The following is a 14,727-nucleotide window of genomic DNA, read 5'->3' on the forward strand; positions in this document are numbered from 1 at the left end:
CTGCTCCCTGGGTCAGGTACCCCTCTGGGTTTCCATAGCATCCCTTATGCACCTGGTACTCTCTATTATCATTGTCTTCATCGTTTTGTTTCCCCCACCTGACTGTCAGCTTCTAGAGGGCAGTGATGCAGTTGCTCACCCACACCCCCCACTGCCTAGGAGATCATGCCCAGCACATAGAAGACCTTCAATGAATACTGGCTTAATGAGTAATTCATCTATTCCATTTTTCACTTGGGTAAATTGACATGGCCAAGATCACAGAGCGTAGCTACCTCCCAAGGGCACGCTTACACATTCCTGTTGCAGAGCCAACCAGAGGCGTCCAGCTTTAGGCAAGAGCCCTTTTCTTCCCATTATGGTTTAGAGCAGCAGTTTTCAAACTTTGTAGTCTAAGAACTCCTTTATACTCTTAAAATTAATGAGGATGCCAGAGAGCATTAAATTTATGTAGGAGATGTATATATAATTATTTATATGTAATGATTTATATATAATTATTTACTGAGAAGTCCAAGAATGCATACATTCATTATAGCTATCAATATTTACCAATATTAAAACTGAGAAAAATCTCAAAACACAAGAATACACAAGCACACTTTCCAGTAGCTATCAGAGCAATGATGTCATTACACACCACGTAGCCTCTGGAAACTCCACCCTATGCTTGTCAGAATGAGAGTGAAAAAGGCAAATAACATCTTAGTAGTATTATGAAAATGATTTTGCCCTCACAGCCCCCTGAAAAGGTCTCAAAGACTCCCAAACGTCCTCAGACCACACTTTGAGAACTACTGATTTAGAGCATCTAAGCCATACACACTGTTGCCTAAGGGGCTCAATAAATAAAGCTTCTGCTGGGTCAGGGACTAATTGTGTGATAAAGAAGCGTTACCTGGGTCAGCTTTATTATTTATAGAGCTGTTGGATAATATGGCACGACTGCCTTGCAGCAAAGATTTTCTGCATATTGTATCAAATATTTGCCACCAAGTCACAGACAGTACTAAAAACTGCAGCTCTCTGCCATAGGGGCACACTGCTACAAAACCTTTGGCCTGGAGGGGCAGTCCAGAATGCCTGCACCCTGTGGGCAGTGGCTGCCAAAGCAAGGACTGAGAAAGGGGCTGGGCTAAGCCGTCCCACAATGCAAATCAGAAACGTCACTCTTCTATACCTGGGAGGAGAAAATAAGGAGGTGGAAGAGAGAAGCCAAGAATGTTGTACTAGTGGAGCTCCCTCAACAAGGAAAAAAAACATTAAGAGTGGAGAATAAATATTACTCTATATAACACTGAGCATGAACTCTGCTGCATTGCCTAAAATATATTTTAGCAGAGTATCAATGTTATAAAATTTCCCTATCACTAAAAAATCTACAAAATCTGTGAACTTCTTTGTAAGATTTAATGACTGGTACATTGAGGTATGATTTATGTTCACAGAGATGGGTGCCACATTTTAATACAGTAATATTTGCGTATGTCATTGTAGGCTTGTAGCACTGTTCATCTTTCTTTTCCTGGCTAATTCTTGCCTTCACATGCAAGTGCTATCCTAACATTTTAAATCATTTTAAAAAGATCTCAGATACTTGTTATTTATGTTAGGAATAATGTACCTTTTTAAAATAACCCTAAGTTGAAGAACTTCTATTATACTCATGCTATTCAACAAAGACAAATTCCAGAATCAGGATGGAAATGGTATGGTTTGTGCCTTAGAAAACTACCAGTTTATCTACTAGAACTGGGTAATACTTGGACCAGTATGAGCACAGCAAAGGCTAGAACCAGATAATTTTTCATATTATAGTTAGGAGTGCATTCTCCCAGGTTTTTTGTTCAAATACCACATAAAAGATTAAGCAGCATTATACATAAACAATATCCCCTGAGTGCATAAATTTATGGCATAAAGATCTAAATTAAAGTATCTGATCAGTACTGTTAAGTCTTTCTTGACAAATATGAATGATTTTGTTGAATAAATACTCTTGGCCTAGAAAAATGCTAAACTCTTCCTGCATTTTCCCACCGGTTTAAGAGATTTCCATTCTTACAGTGTTTCAGGTAGCAAGGTTTATGTAATTTCTGTCCCAATAAATGGCATAATTGCCTGGCAACAATGATCTTCTGCATATTGTACCAAATATTTAAAGAGAAGAGATGTCAATGACATTAAAATTATAGCACAGTTTGGATGTCAATGCCACAACAAAAAGGAGAGATGGGAAAAGAAAGTATTACCATGAAGCAAGGTATTAATATAAAAATAAGTTTTCCCATATACTTTAGAGAAACATAACTCTTTTGGCAACCAGAAAGAATTTAAGACATTTTGATCCAAAGGCAATAGTCCAAATCTTTTTATAGATTCCCTGGAAAAACAATTTAGGATAGATAAAAGTTGTCAGGATTTTTTATAAAAAAATACTAAATAAAGCAATGAGATGAAAATATAAGACTAAAACTCTTCAAAATTATTTATGGGTAAATCAAGGCAAAGCTTCATTTCATTTTTTAACAAAAGCATGATTATTAAGGTAAAAAACAAGAAATTGAACTCCAGGCTTCATTTTACGTTTTTACATTTTCCTCTGCCAAATAAATAGAGGTTTTTTTTTCCCTTCCTCCCTTTCCTTTTCTTCGAGAGGGTGATTTTTATGAAATGAAATATGCTCTAAAGGTTACATCTGCTATTTCCTGTCTACTACCACATGGAGTTTTACCAAAGGTGATTCACTCAGTCATTTTCTTCTGCCCAATCCCAATATCTGGCTGTGTTTGCTTAGGGTCAAGCTACTGCTAAGTGTTTCAGTTTCTCTCAGTACTCACGCTCATTGGAAGAAGCAGCTTCTTAGCAGTGATAATATTAATGAAAGAAAGCAAAACCTCATTGTTTACTAACTACGTACATAATTTCCCACCTAAGTACAAATTTCAAAGTTAAGTGCCTTCCCCAAATAAACTGAGAAAGACTAGACAGTTGGAAGACACAAGCATGCCTCATGTTGCCAAAGAAAATAAGAAAGACCTGACAAACTACAGGCTAAGCATTAGACAGACACATAGATAGAATCAATGTGCTTTTTCTCATGCAAAGAAAAAAATTAGATGCAAACTTTACATTTAAAACTGCATTGTTCCCCTTTAATCTGGCCACCATCCGAGTGGTGATCTGGATGTTAGAGAAGAGATGAATGGGAGACACTGGCAGGGATTGAAGCTTGGGGATGAATGTGGAAATGTAGAATGGATGTTTCTTTTTTTTGGCTTTGAGTTGACTGTTGTTTCTGTCTGTTTTTTAGAACTGATCCGAGAGGACAGGGAAGTCAGTGTGGGCGGCTCTAAGGAGCCTCCCTCTCTACAGCTGCGGCTCAGAGGATTACGGCGCTTCATCCACAAGGCAACATTGCACAAGTAGCCTTTGAACAAAAGTCATGGATACTATTAATGATATGGTAATCCTTAATCGAGCTACCTCCCAGTAGTGATTATACTGACATGGGAAGAATATCTAAGTCGTGGAGGCAGCCCACAACAACACTGTGTCATTGTTCACCCCAGGCTTGACCAGGACTAACTTTTACCAGCATCTCTAACGTCACCTTTCCCTTGGAGCCTCCCCCAGCCCCTGGCCCCAGCTCCCACTCCCACCCCATCATGGTAAAAAAAGTAGCAAAGAAAACGCTGATCCTAAATCTTTTTTCAGATTTGTTTTTGCAAGTTCCCACACACATTTAGTGTCATCTCAAAATTCATGCTGTCAACTGTCTCTAGGAATCATTTCCATCTGAGAACAAGACCACACAAAGGTTAGTTCGGTGGGTCTCAGTGAAGATGTTTTAATTGTCTGACAATAGATTCTTCTGTCATTTGACTTGCAAATGCTGTCCTCTTGCTCTCCTATAACATGTTCAGAATTAGACAATTTGCCAATAAATTTCCAAAAACTCCTTAGTTATGATACTAAGATATCAGTGGTTTCCTATTTGATAAGACTCAAATACCATCCAGCGGGGAGAATCTTGTGGCTTACTATATACTGCGGGACTTTCCTAAAGGCCAAACTTAATTTCTTCATAGATGATTCCCCTTAATATAAGGAAAATGACATTCATGAAGAAAAAATATATTTATGACTTTTTACATAATATAGGTGGACTAAACATGTTTATATTAACACTTCAAATGGCTTGTGGGGAATGTACCAATGAGGCTAAAGAAACTATTCCTTTACCACCACTCTGACCTAATGATTCTTTTTCCATGATTAACATTTTTAAATAATGCCACTTCTTTGCCATCCAAAACAAAACCAATAGCTAATATAATTTTATGGACATGGACACTCTCCTATACTCATGAGACCACACAGATGATCTTTCTAAACCCCATAATAAGCCATGCTCAACATACAGTGAAATTGTGATGTGAAAAAAATCCGATTTTTCTAACAAACTCTCTGGAGAAGATCATTGTTCCAAATGAGCTTTTCATTACTCTTTGCAAAACAACTTTTTTGGAAATTACACATATTTTTATCAGAACAACCATCTTTAATAAACACGAGATATGTACATTTAACCTAATATATGACTGTAAAGGACAAGAAATTGTACACGTAAAACATTATTACAGGATATTTTCCATTCAATATAAAGCTGTAAATAGTGCAAAGGTTCATACTAAACACTGACAATTCATGAAAAATTTTAGAGCCATGAAACTAATGTGCTGACTTCTATTTTAAAACTAATAATCAATTCGTTGTCTTCGAAGGCTGGATTTGGGGGAAGATGATAATGGCAGGACCTTTCCCTGTTGACTTTATGTATACTTCTATAATATTTGGTTATTTGTTATACAATAACTATGTATTGCTTTTCTAATTTAAAAGATAACAACAGCTAACAAGTGGCCAAAAACATGATTTGCTTGGAATGTCTGAATATCTTATCCTCTTTAAGTGGTTATATTTTGTGAACTTATTCATATGAAAGTGCCACTGCGGCAACTTCACAGCGAAGTACACACTAAAAGTTCTGGGATTCTAGTTTACGTAAAAATTGGCCCCACAAATTAATACATCATGTCACATAAAAGCATAGAAACTTTAACCTCATCTCAGTTACCTATATACATCTTCCACAGCTGAGGGGATGGGTAGCTGATCACCACCACACCTGAAACGTTTTAAGCATAATTTTCATTACCTCGAAAGTATGGGAAGTGAGAAAAGTATCTGCCTTAATGCCAAGCGCCAACCCTGCCTCTTAACCAACTGGGCCCTAGGAACCTCTATGCGTCAGTTTTTATTAATATATCTGTAAGATGGAGATAACAATACCTGCCCTTACCATGGACCTATACTAAAGTAAATTATCATCGTTAAAATAAAATTATAAAGTCAGAAATGACAGTGAACCTCCCACACAAGTATTTTGTTCCGGGCTCAGTGTCTGAAGTTCAAAGATGCATGTCTATTTGCTAAAAGAAAGTAACAAGTGAATACTTTAAATTCATATTTAATCTCGATTAAGTATTTATTTATAATATTCTGGCCTTATAATAAATCATTGTCTAGCCTCCCGCAAATATTGGATAAAATGATTCATAATTTTATTTCCTCAGTTTGTCAGTTAAATAAATTTGTGAGGAAAAGTCAAATTTTCTATCACATTTTACATACAGAGAAACTGAGGCACAGAGACTTTAGGAACTGATTTACTTGGGATCAGACAAGAGAGTGAAGCAATTTCTTCCTTCCATTATGCTGCCTGTTCTAATTCAAAAGATTTGCTGTCTCATTCAGCGCTGTCTAATGGGAAGACACTGCAAGCTACATAAGGAATTTAAAATTTTCTAACAGCACACTCAGAAAAATCTTAACGGGAGATTAATTTTAATAATATATTTTATGTAACCCAATATAGCCAAAATATAATCATTTCAATATTTAATCAATATTAACAAATCATTGAGAGGTTGTAATATTCTTTTTTTTAATACTTAGTCTTTGAAATCCAGTATTTTATACTTACATAACATTTCAATTCAGACTTAAAAAACAATAACAATAAATGGCCAGAAAACGTGAATTACTTGGAATCCTGAACCCATTATTTCAAGCCACATTTCACGTACTCAATAGTGCAAGTAACCTTCCTGGCTGGCACAGACGGAATCCCTGGCTCTGACAGTCCAGTGAGGCAGGGTAGTATAAGTACATGGGTTCCAGAGCCAGCCAGGCCGGGTGTGCGTCCCGGCTCCACCACTGCTAACTGGGTAACAATGGGTGAGTTACTGCCTGTGCCCCAGCTTTCTCGTATGTAAAATACTTTATAGGATTGTTGTAGGCATGAAATGATTGACTATTCAGTGCCTGACAGGTTCTAGACAGTTTCCCAGAGGCCCCAGGCAGGCGAGAGCCCCAGATGCCCACACCAGTAACTTGCTCATTAATGCATCGTATACTGGTCTTATTCCCTTCCCTATCTCACTTCCCTTCTACCCTGCCGGTATTTCTTGGGATCATCCTTGAAATAAACTACTTGTTTTAGGATCTGTTTCTCCACTTCCTGGAGCTCCACAACACACACTAGTATTAAAGGCTACATTAAGTCTTTTAGGAAATGAGTTCATTTAACTTTTTTCCATCATAAACGCTATGTAATAGATTTCCCAAACTTGTTTGGCCATGAGAAGCTTTTTAGGAATGAGAGCTTTGACCACCCTATGAAACCATTGTCCTCTGACACACCCTGGGAAGTGCAAAGTAAGCATTAACGACTGGCAAGTTAGCCAGTGAACACTCTCAGGGACATTAGCATCTTAACAGCTTCTGTGGATCAGTATTGCTGACTGAGACAACTGAGTCCCCAAAGGTGAGAATTTCAGGCTCTATTGTAGGTGTGATAGAAAATAATTTTGGAGGGGCACATCTTATCATGCCCTTCGAATCCAACCAGGTTGGTGACTATCTACTCTGCTATCAAGAACTAACAGGAAATATTGGGCGGATTTCACAGCTGAAGAGTATAACCATGAGATTTGGAGAACAGTCCAAGAGGTACATAGGATGAAGACAGTTATTTTCTGAAATTGCTCCAGAGAAAAGAAGTATCTTTAGGAACAAGCAGCCTACTTTTCAGTAGCCTCAGCCAAAATCATCCAACGCCTGGGACTGCAACATGCCTTGAGGTACTTGAGGAATAAAATGGTCAATACTGATCAGAATTTTAAATAATTAAGCATTGAACTACTCTGTAAATCCATGAAGAGATTTTAGAAAAGAGTAAAAACTATATTTCCCTGAAAGGGAAATATAGATTGAGGACATTTCAGAAAGCATTCTTGCTTGTCCATAGCCAACTACTCTGCTGCCCAAGCGGGATCCACCTGGAAGGAGGTAGAAAGAAGTCTTGTAAGTGGACAGTACTTGGAGGGTGAGGGAGGGAGTGAAAGATCAGTGTGTGTGAGAGTGTGTTTAGTGCCATTTGGGACTAAACACCAGTCATCTCTAGGACCTGGCTTTGGTACTTACAGCAATTTTCTTCCCAACTCTGAAAACACATTTACATGCCTCCTTTGTCACCTCAGTTACACTGAACTCTGTTGTCCATTTTTCAGAGATAGAGACATTAAATATTTTAAAATGCATTGCCATATTTCAACATTAGAAGAACTTACTTTTGTGTTCATATTGTTATTTCAAAAATCTTTGTCACTCATAAAATATTAATAAATGAGAAACAAAGCAATACAGAGAAATTTTAAATAATCCTAATACTTTCACGGCTACATTCTCTGTATTAAAAAGAACACCAGTAGAAAATTACTAAAGAATGAGAAAATGTAAAAAAGGAATACCGAGAATCCAACATGGCCATGAACTGGGGATATCTGACATTTCCATCTTCATCAAGGGGGATTCTGTCAAGTAGCAAGTCAAACTCTTCATCAGTAATCTCCACACCAAACCTGAAACAAATAGCAGTTAGCATCAGTCACCCCCAAGTTCACATTTGGGTCACCCATACCCACAATACCCTAAGCATATGGCTGCCATTACTGCTTTGTTACTGCTGCAGTCCTCAAGATCAAGAGCACCACGTGAATATCAGAGGTTAATCAGGGTTTTGATGGCTTCAGCTTTCTCAAAGAGATTCTACCACGGAATCCTTGCATTGGGGAGCACAGAAATAGAAATACCGGCATGTTGAATTGTGTGTGATTGTCTTCTATAAAAAGTTATTCATTACACTAAAACACTGGTATTGCTTAAACAAGTTAACTCTGAAAAGCCTTTCAATTGGACTGCTTAGCATGAAAGAAAAGGTAGAGAAAAAAAGTGCCTTTCGAAAAACAGCTTCCTAATGCTCTTGCAAAGCATTTCATAATGGCTTTAAAGACATTTTGCATATAAATATTTTAAAAGTGGCAGTGTTTATTCATCAGCAACAAAGTGTTTTCATCTCTCAAGAACAATCAAAACATAATCCATGAATCGCTGGCATAAATAAGAATGACTTAAGCAATAATAATGAACAAGGCATTCATTCATCATTTTGCAAAGCTGATAAAACCCAGCTGACTTTTGGAAAAGAGGGGAATATATTTTCTTTGGCAATGCAATGCAAGGATAACATCAAAAAGGGTTTTTTTTTTTTCCATTTTAATTATCACTTCCTTGATAATTATAAAACAAAACATGTACACCATCAACAACAACGCAACAAAAAAAAATGGCTTTTTTCATAGGCTGCAAAGAATTAAGTTATCACATATTTGTATTTCAGAAGTACTTAAATTTGAATAGCAGCTCAGGAAATCTGCACTTGGGTGTACTTTTTTCACTTGTATAAAATTAGAAAAAAGGTGTAGAATCAATTATTTAAGGTGACCCTTAAATTGTTTTTATCTTATTCCCTTTTATTTTCTTTTCTTTATCATTTCTTAGCAATGAAGTTACCAGTAGTAATGGAGAAATCTTTGGCACTTTGCCCAAAAAATGAAAATTAATTGTCAGGTTTTATTTGGATTTAAACTCTTAAACTCAGTACTTAAAAAGAAAGCAAACAGATTTTTTATAGGCATACAGGGGGAAAAACAGACTAAAAGTCAAGAAACCCAAATCTAGTTTACATTGACCATTACACGGCTATGTAATCATGGAGAAATCACTTAACTTTCATATTTCAGTTGTCTCAACTCTCAAATAGTCTGTAAGTTCTCTGTATCTTATTGAGTCGTCATAAGATAGTGAGATAACGATAATAAAAGTACCTTTAAAAACAGTAGCATGTAAATGTTGTATATTATTGTTATTGATGTAAAGTGGTTAAAAACATCCTTTAAAAATATTAGGACAGATTGTTTAAACCTAACAGTGACACAAGTAGCCCTTTTTCTAAAGAGGCCTTGTGAGTGACAAAATGGTGTTGTGCGTATAGCATGGGCTACAGGTTAACTGGACCAGCACTGGAATCCCAGCTCTGTCACTTAGTGGTTCTATGTAGCCTTAGGCAATTTACTTAACTGCCTGAGCCTCAGTGTACATTTGCATAGTAAGAAAGGTTATGTTGAAAATTGAATAAGTTAATATACACAAAATGCACATTCTCTCTTTAATGGAAAGTGTATTTTCTTAACAGTTAAACTATCTTCATTTTGTTGATGGTTAAAATGAGGTTTTCCCTAACCACCAAACTTCTCTCCTACTTCAGTGTCCCAATCGCTATCTATCAATCATATCACACTGTTATTATTATTTTCTTTATCACTCTTACCATTATCTGAAATTATTTTATTGGCTTATTGACTACTTTGTTATTATCTGTCTTTTGTCTCTGCTTCTTATGTAAGCTACATGAAAATAGGAACCTCATCTCTCTTGCTCACCATGGTATCCCTGAAATCTATAACGATGACTGGGAAGGTGCTCAATAAATACTTAATAAATGAACAATGAATAATTTGTGTCTACTATAAGAGTATATATACTTGTAAAAAGATAAATTTTTAGTATGTGAGGTAACATATATGTTAATTAGCTTGGTTTAGCTATTCCACAATGTATACATGTTTCAAAACAACATGTTGTACATAAGTATATACTATTTTATTTGTCAATAAAAAAAGAATAAAGAAATAATAATAACATTAAAAAGAGGGACTTTTAAAAGCTTCCATTCTATTACAATTCTAGGAGATGGTGTTTGGATGACCCATAACAGTGAAAAATTAAAATCAGACATGTTTGGTTTAGAATACATTTTACACTTCTAATTAAGTATGGATATCTTATATTTACAACATTAGCCAGACTTTGAATAAAATAATAAAACCACATTTATTCACTCTTCTACTTATTCAATAAATATTTAGGGACCCCTAACTATGTATTAAACACTATATGAAGCACTCCAAATACAGTGATAAGATATATCTTGCTGTTAAGCAGGGAAAACAGATAGTACACAAAAAAATTCCAATGAAATGTAATGAAGAAGCATAAGATACTAAGGATGCTTTTAACAACATGACCTAACTCAGCCTAAGGGCGAGGAAAAGCTCCCTAAGGAAGGGATGAGCTGAGAGTTAAGCAGAGAAAAAGAAGGAAAGAGCATTCTAGGTAGAGAACAGGCTCATTCTGGAATGAAATGGTCTCTATTCCACTAAAGTATGAAGTTTCTGTGAGAGAAGGGAGAGAGACCAGACAGGTGCTAGCCTGCAGACGCATTACTAGCAGCCATTTTAGAGGAGGACAGGCTTTATTTGAAAGGCGAAGGAAGCCTTTTCTGAAGGTCTTTTTTGATGTGCTAAACTGACTAGGCAACTAATTAATTGATTAATTAATTAAGTTCCAAAATACGAATCTAGGTGTTACTGTGAAGGCACTTTGAAAATGAGATTAAAGTTCATAATCAGTTGACCTTAAGTAAGGGGTGGGCTGGATTCAATCAGTTGAAAGGCCTTAAAATCAGAGCTGAGGCTTCCCTGAAGAATAAGAAACTCTGCCTGTGGACAACAGTGTCAGTTTTTATAAATTTTTATTGAATTTGGACATATGGAGCTGATGACTCTGGTAAAATCAGTTGTAGTAGAGTGAAGGGGTCCAAAACCATATTGCGTGCTCGCTTTGGCAGCACATATACTAAAATTGGAATGATACAGAGAAGATTAGCATGGCCCCTGCGCAAGGATGACACGTATATAAAAAAAAAATAAAAACCATATTGCAGTGGGTTCGGGAGGAAGTAGAAATTGAGGGCATAGAGACAAAATGTACACCTCTTTCCAAAAATTTAGAAAAGAAAGGGAAAGGAAAGAGAAGACAAATAGGAAGGAGAGGTGGAGTCAAGGGAGTGTATTTGTTTTTTTAAAGATGAAAATATGAGCACTATTAAATGCTGATAGGGGCAGTATCAAAGCAGAGGTTAAAAACAGAGAAAAAAGAGAGGGAAGTATCAGTGGATCCTGTGAAAGAGAGAACAAGGATACAGGTAGACAGAGGAAAGAATATCTCTCTCACTGAAATGGGGGAGGAAACAATGGGTTTATAGGCTTTTAAATAGCAGGAGGTTCCCTTTTTCTAATTTTACCATGAATAGGATGTCAGGTTTTTACTGAGAGTAGGGTGGGAGAGGAAAGTAAGTGCAAAAGTGTGTGTTTTGAAGAAATTTAAAAAGCTTTGAAATAAGTACAGTGGAGAATGTAATAAAGAGTTAATTAATAAAACATAGTTAGGGATTGACAAAATATTAGGAGCCCAGGCGAAGTTGGCGACAATGAATTTATAGTGATATACATCTACTCGGCAGCATGATTTTCCCAGCAGCACTGCACAGCCTGGGTACAGGTGAAGACAAGATGGGCAGTTTTTCCCATCTAGGTTTGGGAATTTGCCAGATAGTTGTGAATGAAAGACAACAAAGCAAGGGAGTTTAGAATATCAACAAGAAAATGACTAACATAGGAAAATAGAATCTAAGCTGTGTTCCAGCTTAGAGAGAGAGGACAGAACAGATGTGTAGTGACAGAATAGGGGAAAAGTAGAGGTCAATGGACTAGAACAAGGTTGAAGAGAAACAGTCCGGAAATGGCACTAAGGAGGAAGGAGAATGAGCAGCTTCCTCTTAAAAGGGCTCAGAGGAAGCAGTGCCCTTGGCGATGTGCCAGCTTTTGATTAAACTAGAGAAGTTTGTTTCTCACGGATTGGGAGTTCTGGTGGGCATAGTGGGAGGATTTTAGAAGAAGAGAAGAGTAAGAATTTGGAAGAGGAAACAAGAAACCCAGATGAACTTACAGTAAGAGAATTCTGAAAGGGTACATAGGTTAGACAACTGGGGAGAGGGTTCCTTCATAGTTAGTATGACAAAGAAAATGAGTGTGAGGGCAGATGGATTTAGAATCTAAAAGAAACCTCAAACAAAACCACATGGCCCCTGTTTTCAGCTCATCACTCACTCTGTCTCTACAAGTAATGAGAAAGTAGCTTAAGTTTTCAGCTATTATCGGAATAGTCAACATTTATTGACTGCTTACTACATGCCAGACACATTACATGTATTAATTTATTTAATCCTCACAACAACACTATGAGGTATGTACTACGCACTGTCATCTCCATTGTACAGTGAAACCTCACATAGCTGTGACCTGGTGGAGCTTGATGTTGAGCTCTGTCCATTGACTCCGGAGCCCCCAGGATGACCATTTTGTTATTCTCTCAGCTTAAGGAGAGTTGATATTTTCTCCTACAATTATCTTTCCTATGTTGTACACTTTCTCCAGGAGAAAAAGATCTCTCCTTAGTCCTTCCAGAAAAATTTAAATATTAATGTATGATAAAATTATGACAATGTCAATATATCCAAAGCTAACCTTTAACACTATTCTCTATAAGTGGATTTTGAAACAAGGACAATCATCTTCAGACTTTATCTAAGACAGCATACATTCTCAAGTACCCCCAAAGACCTCCTTCACTTAGTCTTAACGCATATATCCCAGAGATATTATTTTAGGACAGATCCAGTGTGTTTAAAAAAATCAACTGTCACGCAGCAAATGTAATCTTCCCTCAGAGAGGAAACTAGCTTCTGATATTTCTCCTCAAGGACAAAAAAAAAGTTTACAGTCAGGTTTATTATTTTAAATTCTATAACAGACAATATCTTGAGGATTTTTTATCAGCTCCATACATTTTTCTGTGTATAACAAATAATCAAGCAAGCAAAGTAGCTTTCATACATATAAAATAAGTAGAAATCCCATTATAGAAATTCTCCTTTTCTGTTATTTAACAAGTTTAAAATATCAAAGCATAGTATTTCTTTATAGAATGCAAGAAGAAATAAAAAATCAAAAATCTAGCAAAAAAAAAAAAAATCCACAGTTGGATTCTATCTTAATACTGATTTCGCAGTCAGACTTTGCTTTTAGTGAGTGGCATTTCCAAGGAACATAAAAGGCTTATGTAGGAAAGATGCAACTTTACATTTAATGAAGCTCTTTTATTTACTCCTATGGGTAACTACAATGGGAAGGCTTGCAATTGAAGTGGTTAAGTATTAATTAGTTTGAATTCTTCAATAGGGACTTTGTAATTTTTACTAAATGACATACTCTTCAAAAATAAGAAAATACAATCTATACTACCTAAATATGTTAAAAAACATATGTGTTTGGAATAGAGATAATACTAGGTCTGCTATCATAAATTTGGGTTTGTTTTATTGTATTTTAGCACTAATTCTTCAACCAAATCCCTAGATATGACCATATATTTCCCTGACAAATCTATGTTTAATTGGATACTTAAATTATTTTAGTGTGTGATTAAACCACATGTAATATTCAAAAAACTGTTTAAGGATGACATTCTCATCTTCTTTAAAGGAGTACAGTGTTTGGGCCTTGTTTTTTAAGACTTTCTTTAAATTCTTACATTAAGCTCTTTTCCAACCCACTTTAAAATACAGACAAGGATATATAGTGCCGGGAAAACAGTGTTTTCCATCACCTCTGTAACCTCCATTATTGTCAAAATCTTTAATATCATATTCCCTCAGAAAACATCTGGGTACTATTATAAAATAAATTCCGAGTTTCCGGTAAAAGTATCCTTAGCTTATATTTCAAAATGGAGAAATAATCTAGACATTAAAACTAATGTTCCAGGAATTTACTTTTCCAACATTATTAGATGTTAAAACAAAGCACAACATCAAAAAAAACTGATCAAACCCAGGGTGATGGAAAAATCCATTAATCCTGATCCTATATGCCAGATCTCTTGGCCTATGACAAAATTACTACCTGTCCGGTATGATATGTCTTGTCTTTTCTCCATCCTGTGCTCCAAAATGAGGCTGCAATTACTCTAGGAGACCCAGGAGTTTGAAAGGCTCCAGAGGGGCCAGGTGGTGCTGAACCTGACCTATGATAACCACACCTATCCTAGTGTGATCCTGGTATTATAAACCACAGGTGGTCCAGGGTCATTTCAAAGCCCCAGAGGACCTCCCAACTGGGAGGTCTCTTTGGCCATATCACCTTGAGAGAGAGATATATATCCCTACTATTGTCTTTCCTGTGTTGTATCTCTTCCCACTCTCCCTCCACTCTCTCTCCCCCCACCAGCATTTATCTATCCCTATATAGTATCTCTATATATACAGGTATATGGGTTTTTTTGATTTTGTTTTTACAGACT

General features: G+C 36.3%; 1 non-coding gene across 1 annotated transcript; it reads left to right on the forward strand.

Annotated features, from left to right (window-relative positions):
* The first annotated feature begins 11,139 nt into the window (after positions 1 to 11,139).
* Positions 11,140 to 11,246, forward strand: LOC138399193 (U6 spliceosomal RNA). Its single transcript, XR_011236093.1, has one exon. It is a non-coding gene; the product is annotated as a U6 spliceosomal RNA (small nuclear RNA).
* The last annotated feature ends 3,481 nt before the right edge of the window (positions 11,247 to 14,727 follow it).

This window comes from Eulemur rufifrons, chromosome 18, assembly GCF_041146395.1.
Source record: "Eulemur rufifrons isolate Redbay chromosome 18, OSU_ERuf_1, whole genome shotgun sequence".
In the NCBI taxonomy this organism is placed as follows: domain Eukaryota; kingdom Metazoa; phylum Chordata; class Mammalia; order Primates; family Lemuridae; genus Eulemur; species Eulemur rufifrons.